Source organism: Loxodonta africana, chromosome X (assembly GCF_030014295.1).
Source record: "Loxodonta africana isolate mLoxAfr1 chromosome X, mLoxAfr1.hap2, whole genome shotgun sequence".
Taxonomy (NCBI): Eukaryota; Metazoa; Chordata; class Mammalia; order Proboscidea; family Elephantidae; genus Loxodonta; species Loxodonta africana.
In genome coordinates this window covers 5,597,235-5,613,961 of record NC_087369.1, presented here as the reverse complement: position 1 = coordinate 5,613,961, position 16,727 = coordinate 5,597,235, and the positions used below count along the sequence as shown (strand labels likewise).

The 16,727-nt window shown below is 44.2% G+C and overlaps 1 protein-coding gene across 2 annotated transcripts in view; it reads right to left on the bottom strand.

Annotated features, from left to right (window-relative positions):
• Positions 1–2,843: 2,843 nt before the first annotated feature.
• Positions 2,844–16,727, bottom strand: part of LOC111747943 (protein kinase cAMP-dependent X-linked catalytic subunit) — a 131,497-nt gene continuing 117,613 nt past the window's right edge. For both annotated transcript variants that reach the window (XM_064277925.1, XM_064277931.1), the window contains exons 4-5: positions 16,384–16,530; positions 2,844–3,200 (exon numbers count right to left, since the gene is read on the bottom strand). The gene's annotated coding sequence lies outside the window, so the exon portion shown is untranslated. The remainder of the gene's footprint in view (positions 3,201–16,383; positions 16,531–16,727) is intronic.

Below are 16,727 nucleotides of genomic sequence, written 5' to 3'. Positions count from 1 at the left end.
GAAAAGAGGAAGACCCTCAATGAGGTGGACTGACACAGTGGCTGCAGCAATGGGCTCAAGCGTAACAACGATTGTGAGGATGGTGCAGGACCCGGCAGTGTTTCTTTCTTGTACATAGGGTCGCTGTGAGTCAGAACTGACTCGATGGCACCTAACGACAACAAAGAAGGCACCAATTCAACAAGCAGCCTCAGTTCCTCCTCTCTCTCTTCCAAAGAAAACGGTACATTTCATCATATTCAACACACTGCTTTATACACTGCATGAGCTCCAGAGAGATTTGCTGAGCAGTTAAAGAGCCTGCACACCAAAGCTTGAAGACAAATTGCTCTTAATAAACCTGCATCCCAGAGAGTTTAACAATTCAGCTTTCAGCCACGGTAGAATTACTTTTACGACTTAATGGGGCTTAATTCTGAATAAAGAGTATGTTAAAGGAAAAAAAAAAATACACACACACACATCATGAAATAATTCTATTTACCATAATATTTTAACTGATATTAAGCAGAACTAAACGCCTGATTTATTTTTAGGGATTTATATCTCTACTATACGCCACCTTATCCCAAAAGGATTTAAAATGGTTCATTAGCTGGTTCGTATCTAATTCTGTCTGTGAAGATGCTGTAACTTGGGATCTTCTTGTATATTTTCATTTGCTCAAGGCACGTCTTAGTCACCCAGTGCTCCTATAACAGAAATACCACACGTGGTTGGTGTCTTAGTCACCTGGTGCTGCTATAACAGAAGTACCACAGTGGATGGTGTCTCAGTCACCTAGTGCTGCCGTAACAGAAATACCACAGTGGATGGTGTCTCAGTCACCTAGTGCTGCTGTAACAGAAATACCACAGTGGATGGTGTCTCAGTCACCTAGTGCTGCTGTAACAGAAACACCACAGTGGATGGTGTCTCAGTCACCTAGTGCTGCTATAACAGAAATGCCACAGTGGATGGTGTCTCAGTCACCTGGTGCTGCTGTAACAGAAATACCACAGCGGATGGTGTCTCAGTCACCTGGTGCTGCTGTAACAGAAATACCACAGTGGATGGTGTCTCAGTCACCTAGTGCTGCTGTAACAGAAATACCACAGCGGATGGTGTCTCAGTCACCTAGTGCTGCTGTAACAGAAATACCACAGTGGATGGTGTCTCAGTCACCTAGTGCTGCTGTAACAGAAATACCACAGCGGATGGTGTCTCAGTCACCTAGTGCTGCTGTAACAGAAATACCACAGTGGATGGTGTCTCAGTCACCTGGTGCTGCTGTAACAGAAATACCACAGTGGATGGTGTCTCAGTCACCTACTGCTGCTGTAACAGAAATACCACAGTGGATGGTGTCTCAGTCACCTAGTGTGCTGTAACAGAAATACCACAGTGGATGGTGTCTCAGTCACCTAGTGCTGCTGTAACAGAAATACCACAGTGGATGGTGTCTCAGTCACCTAGTGCTGCTGTAACAGAAATACCACAGTGGATGGTGTCTCAGTCACCTAGTGCTGCTGTAACAGAAATACCACAGTGGATGGTGCCTCAGTCACCTAGTGCTGCTGTAACAGAAATACCACAGTGGATGGTGTCTCAGTCACCTAGTGCTGCTGTAACAGAAATACCACAGTGGATGGTGCCTCAGTCACCTAGTGCTGCTGTAACAGAAATACCACAGTGGATGGTGCCTCAGTCACCTAGTGCTGCTGTAACAGAAATACCACAGTGGATGGTGTCTCAGTCACCTACTGCTGCTCTAACAGAAATACCACAGTGGATGGTGTCTCAGTCACCTAGTGCTGCCGTAACAGAAATACCACAGTGGATGGTGTCTCAGTCACCTAGTGCTGCCGTAACAGAAATACCACAGTGGATGGTGTCTCAGTCACCTAGTGCTGCCGTAACAGAAATACCACAGTGGATGGTGTCTCAGTCACCTAGTGCTGCCGTAACAGAAATACCACAGTGGATGGTGTCTCAGTCACCTAGTGCTGCCGTAACAGAAATACCACAGTGGATGGTGTCTCAGTCACCTAGTGCTGCTGTAACAGAAATACCACAGTGGATGGTGTCTCAGTCACCTAGTGCTGCTGTAACAGAAATACCACAGTGGAGGCTGTCTTAGTCACCTAGTGCTGCTGTAACAGAAATACCACAAGTGGATGGCTTTAACAAAGAGAAGTTTATTCTCTCACAGTCTAGGAGGCTAAAAGTCCAAATTCAGGGCACCAGCTCCAGGGGAAGGCTTTCTCTCTCTGTCAGCTCTGGAGGAAGGTCCTTGTCATCAATCTTTCTCGGTTGAGGAGCTTCTCAGCACAGGAACCTCAGGTCTAAAGGATGCTCTCTGCTCCCAGCATTGCATTCTTGGTGGTATGAGGCCCCCAGTTTCTCTGCATGCTTCTCTCTTTTATATCTCAAAGGAGATTGGCTTTAGACAAAATCTAATCTTGTAGATTAAGTCCTACCTCATTAACACAACTGCCGCTAATCCCACCTCATTAACATCAAAGAGGCAGGATTTATAACACACAGGAAAATCACATCAGATGACAGAATGGTGGACAACCACACAAATCTGGAACAGATATTTTGGGGGACACAATTCAATCCATGACAAGGTATAAACATTAACACTTTTCCTTGAGTCAGACTGTTGTTTTGCTAGTTGCCATCGAGTCAGCTCTAAGTCAGGGCTGCCCCACGCACAACAGAACGAAACGTATCCTGGTCCCGCGCCATCTTCACCATCGTCGGTATGTTTGAGATCACTGTTGCAGCCACTCTGTATTTTGAGTTTCTTCCAACCTGGGGGCTCACCTTCCAGCACTATATCAGACAGTGTTCTGTTGTGATCCCATAGGGTTTTCATCAGCTGATTTGCAGAGGTAGATTGCCAGGCCTTTCTTCCTAGTCTGTCTTGGTCAAGAAGCTCTACTGAAGCCTGTCCACCATGAGTGTGACCCTGTTGGTATTTGAAACGCCGACGGGTGGCATAATTTCCAGTATCACAGCAACACGAAAGTCACCATAGCAACTGTTTAGGAGTCCCGGGTGATGCAAACGGTTAACATGCTCAGCTGCTCACCAAAAGGTTGGAAGTTCAAGTGCACCCGGAGGCACCTCGGAAGGAAGGCCTGGCAATCTGCTTCCAAACATACTGACAGATGGGTGGTCAGGGGTCCGACAGGGTACCAAATAAATGTTCACTGAACGAGAAATGTTTGAGAAAAAGGCAAAGGACATCAATGAATATGTCTTTACTTTTTGGAATTAAAATTTTATTCACATTTGGTTTTCACTGAGGAAAGTAGAGCATCTTTGGGGAAATGCTGGCTACTCCCACCTGGACTGGGAAGACCCAAGGAAAATAGATTTTTTTCTCCTCAGGCTTCTGATAAAGAAGATGCCAGAAATTCTCATGGCCTCCAGACTTCCTGGAGCCATAGAGGCTGCGTGAACCCCTGAAACTATTGTCCTGAAATAATCTTTAAGCCATAAGCCAAAAATATCCCCTGAAATATTCTTTAAACCAAACAAGAGCTTAGCTTAACTAGTAAAGAATGTCTGCCTTGAGCATTGTGCTCTTTTAAGAACTATCTCTGTGGGGCCCAACTGACAACAGCAATTCAAAAGATTAGATAGGAACCTTAGGGGGCAGTGAGTTTATGTTAATGGAGGAGGAACAACTCAGAAAAGGAGGGTGAGAATGGCTGCACAACTCCAAGAATGTAATCAATGTCACTGAATTGTACATGTAGAAATTGTTGAATTGGTCTACGTTTTGCAGTGTACAGCCTCAACAACAAAATTAATTTTTTTTTAAAAAAGATGTCAGACTGTCAATTGATAGAATTGAGATATAGGTAGTCTGCAGCGAGATGAGAGAACCCAAAGATAATGGTGAAAGTCAGGTGAGGGTCTGAAAGCAGTAGGCCTTCCCCAGAGGTAGAATTCTTACTCAGGATGCCATCTTGCTCTGAATAAGAGGGACAATTCTATTAGGATAACTGGGAGAGTTCCTAAGGAGCCCTGGTAGAGCAATGCGGAAGCACTCAGCTGCTCACCAGAAGGTCGGCAGTTCAAACCCACCCAGCAGCTCCATGGGAGAAAGACCTGGCAATCTGATCCCATAAAGATTACAGTCTAGGAAATCTTGTGGGGCAGTTCTACTCTGTCACATAGGGTCATCATGAGGTCGTCATGAATTGGAATCAACTGGATGGCACACAACAACAACAGGGAGTCCCTGGGCAGTGCAAACAGTTAACACACTTGGTTGGTGGTTTGAGTCCACCTGAGGTGCCTTGGAAGAAAGGCCTGGTGATACTTCCAAAAAATCAGCCAGCGAAAACCTCTGGGCACAGTTCTACTCTGGCACATATGGGGTTGCCATGAATCAGGGTCAACTCAAAGGCAACTGATTAAGGTGATGTCCATAAGGGTGTCTGGGAGAGAAAGAGGAGGCTGTTGTAACTGCAGGAAGATGGCAGAAGAAGCCCAGTTATCAGAGAAGGCAGAAGGGGCAGCCTGAGGTACGGAGCACCATCAATTTGTACCACTCATTTTAATCACAGGGAACCTTAAAACTACACGAAGACAACCCACCCCCCTGCGCCTTTGTTTCCCATCATTTTAAACCTAAGGTAAAATACTTTGTCCAAAGGCACACGGCCCAAGATGATTAGAATTGGGGGTAGGACTGTGTCTACCTGCTATATCATATCATTCCATGCCAGCTGCCATCAAGTCAACCCCAACTCAGGGAGAACCCAAGTGTGTCAGGATAGTACACTGCTCCATAAGGTTTTCAGTGGCTGTTTTTTTTGAAAGCAGATTGCCAGGTCTTTCTTCCGTGGCACCGTCGGGTGGACTAGAACCTTCAGTCTTGCGCTTAGCAGCTGAGCGAATTCACCATTTGCTCCACTTACCTTCTCAGGACCATGTATACCTAACTCCAAAGCCTGTCTCCTTTCCATTGTGCTAAATCCTTTCCTCCACTGCCTGCCATTAAGTGACTCAACTTTAGCAAGAATCCCAAGACAGCCAGCAAAGAATGAGAAAGGAGCTCACATCTATGGGGTGTGAGGGGAGGCATGGAAAAGGTGGAAATAGTGAAAGCACTCAGCAGTTAACCAAAAGATTGGAGGTTCAAGTCCGCCCAGAGGTGCCTTGGAAGAAAGGCCTGGCAATCTACTCCTGAAAAATCAGCCATTGAAAACCCTTTTAAGCACAGTTCTACCCTAACACATGTGGGGCCGCCAGGAGTCAGGGTCTACTCAAAGGTAACCGGTGATTTCCGGTACCAAAACAAACTCACTCAGTTTACCAGATTGCTCAGGGCCAAGTGGGTCTGAGAAGGTTGCCTTTTCTTGTTCCGGGTGCATGTTGAAAAAGTTAGCGGCAGGTTGTCTGTCTGACATACTTCAAGAACACTACAACCGAGATAACAGCTTTTATGCAAGATAGCCCATTTGTCTACATTTACATCCTTAAAAGTGCATTAATGAAGTAGAAACATTTGTAGTTTAAAAAATTACCCCATGATGACATGAGTAGAGAACCTTCATCTCTCATTTAATTAGCCACGGAATTAATTCAGGAACCCACAAGAACAAAGCTCAACTATTTCTGGGGTGAAATGTCCACGTTTTATTTTTTTAAACCAAATGAGAATTCATCTTCTGTCAAAGGATACAACTTGGATATGTTCTCCCCACTGAAGTTAGACGTCTGCACAGCTGTCAAAGAGCCACGTTCACGCAGAGTCTTATACGAAATAGTGCCCACAAGATCTTAGCCGTGGTGTCGAACAATTTGGGAAGTATGAGAAATGGGTGGAATCTTAGATAAATAGCACCTGTAACACCAGTGAACGTGTTCCTTGGTTTATGATTTTTAGATTGTTCTCAATAGACTTCTGTTGTTTTCCTTCTAGGAAATTATGGGAGGCATAGCTTGTTTGGACATTCTGAGAAATGCCAAAAAAAGAAAGAAAGACAGAGAGAGAAAGAGATGGGGAGACAGAGAGATAAAAGAAACAGACCCAGAAAGAAATGGAAAGACAGAGAGAGACAGACACAGAGAGAGACAGATACAGAGAATATGCAGGAGACAGACCTGGCGATCTGTTCCTGCAGATTACAGCCTAGAAAACTCTGTGAGGCAGTTCTACTCTGTCACACGGGGTCGCTATGAGTGGGAATAAACTGCATAGCACCCAACAACAGTTCAGGAACCACTTTTTTTTTTATTTTAGACGAAGGTTTACAGAACAAACTAGCTTCTCATTAAAAAGTTAGAACACATATTGTTTTATGACATTGGTTAACAACCCCACAGCATGTCAACACTCTCCCTTCTCAACCTTGGGTTCCCCATTACCAGCTTTCCTGCCCCCTCTGGCCTTCTCATCCTTGTCCCTGGGCTGGTGTGCCCCTTTAGTCTCGTTTTGTTTTATGGGCCTGTCTACTCTTTGGCTGAAGGGTGAACCTCAGGAGTGACTTCAGTACTGAGCTAAAAAGGTGTCCGAGGGCCATACTCTCAGGGTTTTCCAGTCTCTGTTAGGCCAGTAAGTCTGGTCTTTCTTTTTGAGTTAGAATTTTGGTCTACATTTTTCTCCAGCTCTCTCCAGGACCCTCTATTGTGATCCCTATCAGAGCAGTCAGTGGTGGTAGCCAGGCACCACCTTGTTGTACTGGACTCAGTCTGGTGGAAGCCATGGTAGATGTGGTCCATTAGTCCTTTGGACTCATCTTTCGCTTGTACCTTTAGTTTTCTTCATTCTCCCTTGGGAGTGAGTCCAGTGGAGTATCCTAGATGGCTGCTCACAGGCTTTTAAGATCAGTGACCACGTTCTGAAAACCACCACACTAGATTGACTCGGGACCAGAATTCCTCCATGGATGATTGGAAGAGAAAAGGGAAGGTGTTCTGTTTTTCTTCCCACTGCCGATGCAGACCAGGATACACCTTGAGGCTCTGGCAGGTATTGTCTTCACCACAAAGGTGGACTCCTTTGCACAACGGCGTGAATCTTGGAAGGACCATCGCTGAGTGACGGGGAGAGCTTCCGAGTGCTAACACCAGTGTTTGAAGTCCTCTCTCCGCTCCTCTGTGTGCAAGCCAAAGTTCAACCAGCTGAAAACAATTTGCTTCCGTTTCAGCTTAACCTAGCTTCAGTTTGGTGGCTCAAACTCACCCAGCAGCTCCCCCGGAGAAAGACCCGGCAATCTTCTCCCGTAAAGATTATTCCGGTTGTTGTCGGTTGACTCCGACTCATGGTGACCCCACATGACAGAGCAGAACTAAGTCCCACATAGGGTTTCCTAGGCTGTAATCTTTAGGGGAGAAGATCACCAGGTCATTTCTCCGGCAAATTCGCTGGGTGGGTTCAGACTGCCAATCTTTCATTAGCAGGGGAGTCTGTAAAGATTTAAGGTCCCTGGATGGGGCAAATCGTTAAGCGCTTGACTACTAACTAAAAGGTGGGCCGTTCAAGGCCACCCAGAGGCACCTCAGAAGTAGGGCCTGCCAATCTGCTTCTGAAAGGTGAAACCCTATGGAGCAGTTCTAGTCTGCACACACAGAGTCCCCACGAGTTGGAATCAAGCTGACTCGATGGCAATGGGTTTATTTTGTTTTGTTCATTTAAGTTGAGTTTCTGTCACTTTTAATAAAAAGAAAACTAAGAAATACAAACTGTTAAAAAAAAAAAAAGCAGAGAAAAGTTAGGCATGTAGAGTATCTTAAATTACAGCATTCTAAGCATGCAAATCCATTCAGATAATTGCATCAGAATCGCTCAAGGAGAACAACTGAGTTCAAATAAAAAACATGGGTTTTCTATGAGATGCATATACGACCTTAGTTTGGTGCCATGTGGTTGAGTGTTGTTTGCCAGGTGTGTCCTTGAAAGAAAAAACTACATGGCAAAGGTCAGATCAAAAAACAAAAAGAAACTCTTTTTTAGAAGGGCCGGAGATCGTCTTGCTATGTTTTACTTGATGTAAATAAAAGAACACTTTCCGTTGTTGTTGTTGTTGTTAGTTGCCGTCAAGTTGATTCCGAATCATGGTGACCCCGTGTATACAGAGTAGAACTGTCCTCCATAAGGGTTTTTAAGGCTGTGAACTTTTGGAAGATCCCCAGGCCTTTCTTCCAAGGCACCTCAGGGTAGGTTCCAACCACCAACCTTTCAGCTAGTGGTGAAGTGCTTATCCGTTTGTACCAAAAAGAAGAGTAATCGTTAGCAAACGTCCACTGTTTTTTTTCCCCCCTTAATTCACTCAAGCATCAATATAACAAGGCAAGGAAAACACTATAACTCACTGCCATCAAGTCAATTCTAATTCATAGTGACCGCAGAGGACAGAGTAGAACTGCCCAAGGCTGTATATCTTTACAGAAGCAGACTGCCACATCTTTCTCACGCAGAGCAGCTGGCAGGCTGGAACCACTGAACTTCTGGTTAGCAGCCGAGCGCTTTAACCACTGAGCTATCAGGCCTCCACAGTAAGGACCATCAAATCAGCAAATAAAAGTGAAAATGGTACGTGTCGTGTTAACTTAAAAACTACTTCTATTTAAAGTGATTATCCATGTGTTCGTTTGCTGTATACGTTTTTTAAATGACGCTTTATTTTTCAGCAGAATACTGAATTTCAGTACCCCATATAGACCTGCAATCATTCTGTACCTTCCAAGGTGTAGCAATAAGGGTCCCTTTACAACAACAACAATTATATCTATCCTTCTAACATTTGGTGGGAAACCCTGGTGGTGCAGTGGTTAAGAGCTACAGCTGCAAACCAAAAGGTCGGCAGTTGGAATCCACTGGGCACTCCTCAGAAACCCTGTGGGGCAGTTCTACTCTGTTCTTTAGGGTCACTGTGAGTCAGAATCGACTCGAAGGCAATGAGGTTTTTTTTTTGGGGGGGGGGTTATGTTTGCTGGTCTAGCAAAACAATAAAATATCTTTGCAAAATGTGTGTGTGTCTTACTGCCAGGCAGTCAGCTCCGACTCATGGCAACATTATGTATAACAGAACAAAACGTTGCCTGGTCCTGTGCCATCTTCGCAATCTTGGTACGTTTGAGTCCACTGTTGTGGCCACTGTTTCCATCCATTTCATGGAGGGTTTCCCTCGTTTTCACTGACCCTCCACTTCACCAGCCATGATGTCCTTTTCTAGCCCTTGGTCTTTCCTGCTGACATGTCAAAAGCAAGAGAGCCTAAGTCTTGCCATCCTCACTTCGAAACAGCATTTTGGTTGTATTTCTTCTAAGTCAGACTTGTTCGCTCTTCTGGCAGTCCACGGCACTTTCAATATTCCTCATCCACACCATAATTCAAAGGTTATGGAGTCTTCTCCAGTCTTCCTTTTTCGTTGTCTAGCTTTCGCATGCATAGGACGCGATTGATAAGACCGTGGCTTGGCTCAGGCACACCTTAGTCATCAAAGTGACGTCTCCACTTTTTAAGATTTTAACGAGTTCTTTTGCAGCAGAGTTTCCCAATGCAATTGACCATCTGCTAAATGGTGGAAGAAAGGAGGATCGTTGAGAGAGTAGCTGCAGGAAAGAGGACAAAAGTCTGACCTGCATGATTGGGCTTTGGGCTCACTGAGCAACCAGCCTAGAGGGGACTGCTAGACCTGACCAGTCTTGTCCTCCCGCTTTGATTATTTGCTTACCTTCTCTCTGTATCTGACACATCTGTTTAAATAATTTAAATAATTATCTATAATCTCCACCAAATCCTCTCCACCAACCCTCACCTAGAAACTAAGTTCCAAGATTCCAAGATCCTAAAGAATTCCAGCTTCATCCCCAGGGCCCAGAATGCAGGATTGTGCCTATTCTTATATATATGTGAATATATGTATGTATATGTACATACATGTTTTTAGGTGCCGTCGAGTCAGTGCCAATCATAGCAACCCTCTGTAAACAGAACAAAACACTGCCCGGTCCTGCGCCATCCTCACAATCGTTGTTATGCTCGAGCCCCTTGTTGCAGCCACTGCGTCAATCATCTCATTGAGGGTCTCCCTCTTTTCCGCTGACTCTACTTTACCAAGCATGATGTCTCCTTCTCCAGGGACTGATCCCTCCTGACAAGATGTCCAAAGTACGTGAGACAAAGTCTCGTCATCCTTGCTTCCAAGGAGCATTCTGGCTGTACTTGTTCCAAGACAGATTCGTTCATCCTTTTGACAGTCCATGGTATATTGAATATTCTTCACCAACGCCATAATTCAAAGCCATCAATTCTTCTTTGGTCTTCCTTATTCATCGTCCAGCTTTCGCACGCATATGAGGTGACTGAAAACACCATGGCTTGAGTCAGGCGCACCTTAGTCCCTAAAGTGACATCTTTGCTTTTTACAGCTGAATTGCTATTTCTACATGTACAATTCAGTGACATTGATTACGTTCTTCAGTCATGCTAAATACCTGCTGTCCTCAATAACTTTTCCTGGGAAAACAATTAAGAGTTGCAAATATTTAAGCGCTCAACTACTAGCCAAAAGATTGCTGGATCAAATCCACCCAGAAGCACCTAGCAACAAAGTCCTGGCAATCTGCTTCCAGAAGGTCACAGCCATGGAAAACCCTGTGGAGCAGAGTTCTACACAGCACACATGGGGGCGCCATGAGTCGGAACCAACTCAGTGACAATCACTGACAACAACTTCAGTAGGACTTTCTCAGCTAATAGAAGGAGCAGAGAAACCAAGGTTTTTATTCATTATTCCCTAAATGATCTCCACAATTCAGGATATGTTAGAATCATTTTTGCCCGGCTTAAAAAAAAAAATTTCAATCTCTTTTCAACATGGGACTATGCTCCCTGTTGCTTAAGGGTATATTAAAATGTGTTGCCTAAAATGAAGAAAGCATGTTGGAAAATTACCACTCTTCTGATGGCTTTCCTTTTTTTTTTTTTCCCCTAAAGACATATGTATGGCTTTAACAATTTTCCCCAAGTCACTTTCATTGTATGGTAGAGAAGATCTTACACTGGGGCTGACTTGACTTGATTTAAAAGTCCAGGCATTTGTTCTGGCTGAAGGCATTATTGATGTGTCTGAAAGTGTATCACAAAACAAATTAAAGTAATTAAATGGAAGTAAAAATCCTTTTAATGGCAAAAACAAAATTATTAAATGACTAGACAGTAATCAAGTGATGCATCTTAATTAAATAAAGTAAAACGTCTTCATCTCTTGGAGGAGCTTGACTTTAGGCAGGGACGTGTCTGGCATAAAAGCAGACTTGTTGGCACAACGGTTAAGTGTCTGACTGCTAACCAAAACGTTAGTGGTTCAAAGCCACCCAGCAGCTCCATGGGAGAGAGACCTGGCGATCTGCTCTCATAAAGATTACAGCCTAAGAAACCCTATGGGGCAGTTCCACTCTGCCACATGGGGTCACCACGAGTCAGAATCCACTCAAAAGCACCTAACGACAGCAATATACTAACCTTGACTCTCAACAAAGTAGCCTTCTACTTGAAGGCCTATCCAAAATGTATACTTTGACATATCTGTGTAAGATGACACACCAGAAATTAAATCATTTATATCTCAGAGCACAAAGAGGAACCATGATGATAATAATTGGGATTTTACATAAGTGTGGCAATCTTGGATAAACCAGGTCTTATGTGATCATTGTTAGGTGCCATCTACTCAATTTCAACTCATAGCGAAACTACGTACAACAGAACAAAATGTGGCCTGAACCTGTGCCAACTTCACAAAAGTAGGAATGTTTGAGGCCACTGTTGCAGCCTCTGTGTCAATCCATCTCGTTGAGGCTCTTCCTCTTTTTCTCTGACCCTCTACTTTACCGAGCATGACCTCCTTCTCCAGGGACTGGTCCCTCCTGATAACGTGTCCAAAGTATGTGAGATGAAGTCTCACCATCCTTGCTTCTAAGGAGCATTCTGGTTGTATTTCTTCCAAGACAGATTTGTTCGCTCTCCTGGCGGTCCGTGGCATATTCAGTAGTCTTCGCCAACACCACAATTCAAAGACATCAGTTCTTCTTCAGTCTTCTTCAGTTGTCCAGGCATGCATATGAGGCGACCGAACACACCATGACTTGGGTCAGGCGCACCTTAGTCCTCAAAGTGACATCTTTGCTTCTTAACACCTGAAAGAGGTCTTTTGCAGCAGACTTGCCCAATGCAATATGTCGTCAGATTTCTTGACCATTGCTTACAGGCTTAGTTCTCCAGGATTTCTTCTTTGCAAAGATCCGCAAACAAAAAATTCTTCCCTGTGAAGTTTTCTATGTGCCATCTGGCAATATTGAAACATTGTATAACATACTGGAATCACAACATATATTACAATGTCTTCCGCTAATTTAGACATACAGTTGTCTATACTTAATTTAATTCTTAAAGTTGTTTATGTGCCTATTTCAACATTACAGTATCTTTTAAACAAAACATTGCACTCTTAAATACATGAGACACATTTTAATCCGCTTCAAATCGTTGTGCTTTTTTTTTCTATTCAGTGAGCGAGTAAACAATATGCGTTTTAGTACTTGACAAAGGAAGACCTTGGCAAATTTATTAACAAACATAAGTTCATTAAAATGATCTTGTGGCTACATAATTTATGAAGTAATTAATTCTGACTTAAACAATTATTTACTTGAAACTCAAATTTGCGCTGAAGCTCAAAGTAATGTTTCACTGGCGAGACATAACAAAGTTCTTGTGTAATTACTAATTAGTTTCAGGCATGACAAATGTTTTAATTAAAGCGGCTGCAACAGTTAAGTGTTTATCATCCATTCTTCATCTTTTCACATTATTCACTGTAGATTGACTGTTTAACGGTCACTGGGAACCCATACATAATAGGAATACCCAGTCACCAACAGCAGAACTTTTCTGGTAATTACGCCGTTGGGGGGAAACAAAACTCTCTCCTTTAAAATATTTTAAAATGTATTCTTGGAGTTCTCAAAAAGGGTTGAGGCGCTTACCCCATCACAGAAAGACACAAGGGATCTAAGCCATTATATATAACAATTGCATCATGCCCAACTTGGTTTTTCTAGTCTATACAAGCAGAGAAAGAGTCTTGGATAATCCCTGACCCTTTCATGAAGGAGCATCTTTCATGCAACCCAAGAGTCCTTGAGTGGCAAAAACTGCTAAGCACTCAGCTACGAACCAAAAGGTTGGAGGTTTGATTCTACCCAGAAGAGCCTCGGAAGAAAATCCTGGTAATCTTCTTCTGAAAAATCAGTCATTGAAAACCCTGCGGAGCGCAGTTCTGTTCTGACAGACACAACGTTGCCATGTGTGGGAGTCCACCCCACAGCGACTGGTGTTTTATCAATGCCATCAGCGGTGTTCCTAGTTGGTGCAAGCTGTTATCCCTCTTGACTGCTAACTGAAAGCTTGGAGGTTTGAGTCTTCTGAGAGGCACCTAGGAAGAAAGGCCTGGTGATCTGCTTCCAAGAAATCAGCCACTGAAAACCCTATCGAGCACAGTTCTACTCTAGCACATATGGGTTAGAATTGACTGAACAGTAACCTGTTTGGTTTTATGCAATCACCAGCGGCCCATTTCAAGCGCTCCACCCCAATCCAGTGCTCTTCGGTTCGTTACCTCAGCGCCAGTGGGGAACTGGGTTGGCCATCAAAGTCCTTGGCTGTTGGATGGGGGTTGTGCCCACAGAACAGGTCAATCATGAGATACTCATACGTAGAGGATAGCTGTGAGAGCCACTCCCACCGATGGTTAAGAAAAAAATGGTTTAATGGTGGCTGCTCAGTTGGGTCCTCGTTCAATGCCAATACCAACACCGACAGAGAGTGGACATCCATGCAGCCCCCAGGTACACCTCTGATCTTTTTCATTCACCTCCTCAACTTCCAGGTCTCTGGGTGGTGCCAACAGTTTGTGCACAACTACTAACCTAAACAAATCTGTCTTGGAAGAAGAGCCAGAATACTTCTTAGAAGAGCCAGAATGTTCCTTAGAAGCAAGGATGGCAAGACTACGACTCAAGTACTTTGGACATGTTGTCAGGAGGGATCAGACCCTGGAGAAGGACATCACGCCTGGTAGAGGGTCAGCGAAAAGAGGAAGACCGTCAACGACATGGACTGACACAGTGGTTGCAACGATGGGCTCAAGCATAACGATTGTAAGGATGGCTCAGGACCAGGCAGTGTTTCATTCTGTTGTACATGGGGTCGCTATGAGCCAGGACTGACTCAATCTACTACAGATGACACTTAACAATGACAAGAACTAACCGAAAGGTTGACGGATCAGACTTACTCATGCAGTACTGCAGGAGAAAGGCCTGGCAATCTGCTTGCATAAAGATTACAGCCAAGAAAACCCCATGGAGCCGTTCTACTCTGTCACATATGGGGTCACCATGAGTCAGAATCGGCTCTGTGGCAATGAGTTTGCTTCTGGGGGTTTCCCCAGCTTTCATATCCTGTTCTGAACAATGGCATCTTTCTCTGAGGATTTCCAGGCCTTTCTTCCAAGTCTGTCTTAGTCTGGAAGCTCCACTGAAACCTGTCCACCATGGGTGACCCTGCTGGTATTTGAAATACTGGTGGCATAGCTTCCAGCATCACAGCAACACCAAGCCACCACAGTATGGCCAACGGACAGATGGCTGGTTGTCACATCCAGTCAAGCCCACTGCTGTTGAGTCAATTTTGACCCGTAGCGACTCTATAGGACAGAGAACTGCCCCATAGGGTTTCCAAGGCTGTAATCTTGAGGAAATCCTGGTGGTGTAGTGGTTAAGTGCTACAGCTGCTAACCAAAAAGTCAGCAGTTCAAATCCACCAAGTGCTCCTTGGGAATTCTATGGGGCAGTTCCACTCTGACCTTAAGGGCCGCTATGAGTTGGAATCTACTCAATGGCAACTGGGTTGCTTTTCGTTTGGAATCTTTACAGAACCAGACTGCCACATTTTTTCCCATGGAGCAGCTGGTGGGTTCAAACTGCCGCTTTTTTGGTTAGCACCCAAGCTCTTAACCAGTGCACCACCAGGGCTCCTCACATCCATTAAACATAAAATCCTAAATAAAGCCAATGAGAACCTCCAGTGTGCCATCAGGGAGACCACATGGTCATCTTCACGCGATTGCTGTCCCTTTTGAGAGGAAGTGGCACCTCTGGGCCTCCCCCCCCCACACTCACATTAGCATCAGATCTGGCCACACTTCAGCCAATGCCATACAGGAGAAAATGACATGAATCATATTTGAAAAAAAAAAAAAAACCAAACCTGTTGCCATCGAGTCTATTCTGACTCACAGCGACCCTACAGGACGGAGTAGAGCTGCCCCATAGGGTTTCCAAGGAGCAGCTGGTGGATTTGAACTGTCGATCTTTTGGTTAATAGCCAACCTCTTTACCACTGCACCACCAGGGCTCCCACACATGTTCAGAAGTCCTAAAAGCTAGTGGGTGGTTCCACATGTGCTCCTTAACTTTTACCCCAAAAGCCAGCATATTTCAGAGTGGAGCTTGTCCTTTATCCTTCAGCCTGAGGACTGTAACAAAAAGCATGGTTACTAATGGACAAGAGTAACTTGAAAGGTTAGCTAGCTAGAGAGCCTCGGGGACAGTGAGTTCATGTTCGTGGTAGGGGAACGATTTGCAAAAGGATACTGAGAACAGTTGCACACCTCGAAGAATGTTATCCATGTCACTGAATTGCACACATAAACACTGCTGAATTGGTATATATTCTGCTCTGTATATTCTCAACAACAAGAAAAATAAAATAGATTATTTAAAAAAAAGAAGCTCTACTAAAAACCAGTTGCCATGGAATTGACCCTGACTCATGGCAACCCCATGTGTGCCTGGGTAGAGCTGTGCTCTACAGGATTTTCAATGGCTGGTCTTTCAGAAGCAGGTCACCAGGCCTTTCTTCCAAGGTGCCTCTGGGTGGACCCAGACCTCAACCTTTTGGTTAGCAGCTGAAAACATTAACTGTTTACACCGCTCCGGGACTCCAAAAGCCACTCTCTGTCGAGTTGACTCTGACTCACCACAACCTCCGGTGTGTCAGAATAGAACTGTGCTCCATAGGGTTTCAATGACTTATCTTTCAGAAGGACATCTCCAGGCCTTTCTTCCAAAGTGCCTCTGGGTAGACTCAACTGCCAACCTTTCAGTTAGCAGCCAACTGCTGGCACCGTTTCTAACACCCAATAACTAAACCACACAAGCAAAACTTAGTCTATTTAGGTAATGTTTTTAAAAGAAATCACTTCATTTATGCATCTAACACATACAGTTTTTAAAAATCAAGCAAAATTTTACGTAAGATATTAATGCATTATTCTCCCCCTCCCCCCCCCAAAAATGGCATACCTCGGGCTTTCTCTTTGGTTCTTTCCCTTTTTCCATTTTTGTTTTTATCTGTTACTGTCCCCCCACCACCACCACCAGCTTGAAAGTGGATGGTGTACAACAGCCGCTATCCTCGTCCATCTGATTTCACTGTGTTTTGTCAGACATCTGCCAGGAATCAGAAAACACACGGAAAACAAACAAACAAAAACCATGGTAAGCATGTACCTAAATGAACTATTCAGGGAAAAAATACTGGCATTTGCTTTGAGTTGTTTGGGGTTTTCTTCTCGATTTTTTTTTTTTAATTAACTGGCAGAGATGTTGTTTCCAAATGATTATCTCAGCATCAAGTTTCATATTTG